Consider the following 4,704-nt stretch of genomic DNA (forward strand, 5'->3'; position numbering starts at 1 on the left):
CACTGAGAGGTTCTGTGAGCTGCCTGGGATTGCACAAGCACGGATCAGGAACAGCACCCCCAGCATCCCTCCAGAGCAGGAGAATCCTCCTGCCAACTGAGCTGCTTCAGGTGTTGAATGGAACTAAATTGTTTAGGCTGGACTGGGGGAAAAGCTGGAGGGACAAGAACTGTGACGGCTTGGGTGACTGCAGGCCGTTAGATCGACTGATTCCTCATGGCAAGGACAGCACGTTGAAGAAAGATCATACCCTCTTCCATAAATCACAGAATCATGGGATGTCTGGGGTTGGAAGTGATCTTAAAGGTTTGGGTTGGAAGGCATCTTAAAGCCCATCCAGTGCCACCCACTCCCATGGGCAGGGATGCTTTCCGCTATCCCAGCTGGCTCCAAGTCCTATCCAGGGGGCACTTCCAGGCATGAGGCAGCCACAGCTTCTCTGGGAACCTGTTCCAGGGCCTCACCACCCTCCCAGGGAAGAATTCTTTCCCAATATCCCATCTATCCCTGCCCTCCGGCAGTGGGGAGCCAATTAAAGAGAGGGCACTGAGCTCTGCTCTAAAGCAGAAGGATGTAACCACTTCCCCAGCCATCAGCAGCTTTTCTGCAGCACTCTGGGTTTTCCCTGAAGAGCCCAGCCTGCCCAGTGGTGTTTATCCTACAAAATCTGCTGAGATCAATGTCCACAGAGAAAGCAAGGAAGTGGGAAATCATAGACTCAGGACAAGATGAGCTGTTTTCCAGCTTCAAATATGCACATTACAAAAAGCAAAGCAAACCTCCTTGGCATTTCTATTGGGATGTTCGCTCTTTGATGTGTCCTCCCTCCAAGGATGGGAGCAGTTTTTTAGGAGGCAGGAGGAGTCTTTGTTTTTTTTATTACAAAGCAGAAATCTCAGTGCAGGCCCATGCCAAAAAAACATGCTGTAAATACTGTCTGTGGCAAACAGGGCTCGCAGAGAGGGTTTGTTCATCTGTCTCGGCCTGCCTTGCCATACTTTTCTGTCCCTCTTGCCAAATGGAAAATAAATCATTCTCAGCTCGCTGTTCTGGTTATAATTGGCTGGATATGCCATCAGCTGGCTCATCCCCACTCAGAGCCTGGGAAGGCATAAACACTTCCAGGATTACAGAAAATGAGGACACTAACTTTGGGAGCCATCCAAAGCCCTTTAGTGAGCGTGAAGACTAATTGACTGCAGCGAGAGCTGCATCAGCTCCTTAATTGCTGGGGGGAAATGAAACAATAACATTTCCCCTGTTGCTCCATCCTTTTTCGAGAGCCCTGTGGTAAGGGCTGTGAGCTGCCTGCCTGAGACAGCAGCACGGGAAAGCTCCGAGCCATTACTCTGGGAATGTTTTCCAAGGAAGGTGCTCAGACAGTGCCACAGAGGATGGGAGATGATGATAACGCACTTTTCCTGTTTTCCCTACTGTCACAAACAAAGCTGGCTGATTCAGATAATGGATTTGGTAAGACAGGGGAGAAAGCAGCAATTTGAGACTTTGATGACTGAAGTTGAAGGTGATACTCAGTTATAACCACCCTGTTGTGCACCAGGTCTCCACCTCAAGGACGTTGGATGTGTCCAGACTCCAAAACTGTGTTGCTCCGCAACAACACTGGAAACTGGAGACAGCAATTGTTTCTCCTGTCTGATGTGATGAAGGGCTGGGATTCCCTCACTCTGTTCTCTCAGAAGAAGGAATGTGGTCACTCAGAGCACTGGGAGCTTTGCCTCAGGCTTTGCTGGGCTCTGGGTGACATCAGTGTGGGATGGAGGTGGGCACTGCCTGACAGACTTTGCCCTTTGCCCTTCTTCATCTGGAGAAAATCAGCACTGGGCAATGGAGCTCTGTGGGAATTGGCATGGATTTGTGCTGGGCTGTCCATCACAGCCCTTTCCAGTCCTGCCTTCTGCTGGCTTGGACTGGAAAGGGGGTCAGTGGGCCAGGGAAAAGTCTGATGGATGAGAAATGTGGCTCAGCACCCATGGAGCCAGGACTGTGGGGTCAGGTTATAGGGGTCAGGTGGGTGAGGAAAAGGAGAGAAGGTTGTAGGGTGATTAGGCAGCAGGAGCATTCAGTGGAAAAGGAAAAAGAATAAAATAAAAATCAGATAAAATATAAAGGCAAAAGAGGGGGAAAGCATGTGTGTGCTGTAGACTGCCATGGTTCTGCTCCAGGCAATGTCACCCAGGACATCTTTTGTTTCATTCACACGAAAATCCTTGCCATCAGTACTTTCCCTTGTCCCCTCCATGAATCCATCACTTCCTAAACAAACAGACATGACAAGGCCTTAGAAAGCTGCGTCAGAACCTTTAAGTACCACCTGAGCATAATGTAACATGTGGGAAAAGCCATGTGATTCTCTCCAGGTGGGAAACAGCTCTGGCCATATTTGCAAAGGTTTGATGTTTGGTTGATGTGACTCACTGCCCATGTGCCTTGGTTTAGATGCTCGGAGCAGCTTTTTGTAATGTAATCAGAACTGTGGGCACTAAATTTGTCCATCATCAAAGGCCCAGAGGATTAGCACAGCACTAAAAATGACATTTCATCCTGCATGTGGGCAGAGTCGGAGGGCGGAATGCAGCCGTTCAGCCTGGGAGAAGCCGAGCATTTACTCATCCCAGGGTTGGAGCAATGTCTCCATTTCTCTCCGTTTGCACCACGAGCCAGGCAGCCTGGACTCATCATCATCCCTACCCAGGGCCATCCAGATCTTTGGGAATCAGGGTTTCCTGGCCCTGACATCCACAGCTGCCCATCAGATCCTTGGCAAAATCCTTGGTTAACTGGAGCATCTCATCTGGTCTGGTGAGACTCAAAAGGAGAATGAGCACTGGGACAAGGGAGGTGATTTTCCCTTCTTCTCTGCTCTCATGAAACCTCACTGGAGCTGTGTCCAGCCCTGGAGCCCCCAGCATGAGAAGGATGTGGAGCTGCTGGAGAGAGTCCAGAAGAGCCAGGGAAATGCTCCAAAAGCTGGAGCCAGGCTGGGAGAGCTGGAGGTGTTCACTTGGGGAAGAGAAGGATCCAGGGAGAGCTCAGAGCCCCCTCCAGGGCCTAAAGGGGCTCCAGGAGAGCTGGAGAGGGACTGGAGACAAGGGATGGAGGGACAGGACACAGGGAATGGCTCCCACTGCCAGAGAGTGGATTTAGATGGGATACTGGGCAGGAATTGTTCCCTGTGAGGGTGGGCAGGCCCTGGCACAGGTGCCCAGTGCAGCTGTGGCTGTCCCTGGATCCCTGGAAATGCCCAAGACCAGGCTGGATGGGGTTTGGAGTAGCCTGAGGTAGTGGAAGGTGTCCCTGCCATGGCAGGGGGTGGAATGGGATGATTTTTAAGTCACTTCCAACCCAAACCACTGTGAGATTCTACAGTGTCCATAGGGCTGTTCCTCCTCCATCCTCTGCCAGCTCCTTGCTCTGCAGAGCAGCCTCCCTGCAGCGATTCTCGTGGGCGATGCTCTCAGACTTTCTGCATCAATTAAATCCCTCTTTTCCCATCTTCTGCCAGTTTGGGGATTTGTTGCTCGATTGTCATGGCGACTGCAGCCGGGGGACCCTCGCTGAGGGTGAGGCCGCTCCATTAGGATTCAGGGCAGCACTTCAGCCAGCATCACTGGGGACCCTCTTGTGCTAAGCGCTCTCTGAGAGCAGGGAGCTCATTCCACAGCAGAAATCCCAGTTGAACAGGGTCTCTTCACAGCAAACGAGGCTGGCTCGAATTTTTCTTAATTATGTGGATGCAACTTCATTTCCTCACGAGCCTGTTGTCAGCACAGCCCTCATGGTCTATTCCTGGCCAGCAGAATGAGGATGCTTAGGAGCCCCAAAAGGTTCTGCAGCTGTTTTGCAGATCATGGAATAAAAAAGAGCCATTTCTAAAATAAAAAAAAAAATTAAAAAGACAAAAAAAGACAAACCCCAAGATGTTCCTTGTGGAACACTGTGGCAAAGAGGAGCCGTTTGCAAAAAATGTGAGGTCTGGCTGGCAGAAAAGCAGGGAAAAGAACGAATGGGGGAGAAAACATTGACACAATCAAAACAGAGAAATGCAGAGAAGGAGATTTTTGCAGGGAAAGAGGTTTCTCAGGTAGCGGCTCGGGAATGGCGGTGAGGACACGCACACCGGGAGGCGGAGGCACAGGGACAAGAGCCGTGCGCGGGACAGCGTTTCTCGAGGAGCCTCGTTAGCGCAGTAGGTAGCGCGTCAGTCTCATAATCTGAAGGTCGTGAGTTCGATCCTCACACGGGGCAAAGATGGTTTCCTCCTTTTTTATTTTTTCCTCCCCTCTCCCGCAGTCAGATTTTCCCGAGGGAAGGGACTATCTGGTTTTTTTTCATGCCATTGGAGCAGGAAGCGGGACGGGACGCGGCGAACCCGCCCCCAGCCCTGCAGCGGGCCCGCAGCGCTCCCCGTTACCGGGCACCGGCTCCGCCATGCACGCGTTCCGCCCGCCCACTACGGGGCGCGCACGCCGGTTGCTCCGGTTAGGGAACAGCGTCCGCGCAGCGTCCGGTACCGGCTGGGGCGTGGCGCACCTAGATGAGCTGGCGCTGATTGGAGGAGACGCGCGGTAGGCGTGGCCCAGCGGCGAGATGAGCTGCGCTGATTGGCGGGTTTTGCGGTGGGCGGGGCCGGGGCCGGGCACGGTGGCGCGCCCCGGAGCCGCGGTCAGAGCGGCGGTGGCC

The 4,704-nt window shown here is 52.7% G+C and overlaps 1 non-coding gene across 1 annotated transcript; it reads left to right on the forward strand.

Annotated features, from left to right (window-relative positions):
• Positions 1 to 4,196: 4,196 nt before the first annotated feature.
• TRNAM-CAU (transfer RNA methionine (anticodon CAU)) lies at positions 4,197 to 4,269 on the forward strand. The gene has a single exon. It is a non-coding gene; the product is annotated as a tRNA-Met (tRNA).
• Positions 4,270 to 4,704: the final 435 nt, after the last annotated feature.

This window comes from Pseudopodoces humilis, chromosome 14, assembly GCF_049639895.1.
Source record: "Pseudopodoces humilis isolate 2021_Gansu_Grassland_sample_001 chromosome 14, ASM4963989v1, whole genome shotgun sequence".
Taxonomy (NCBI): domain Eukaryota; kingdom Metazoa; phylum Chordata; class Aves; order Passeriformes; family Paridae; genus Pseudopodoces; species Pseudopodoces humilis.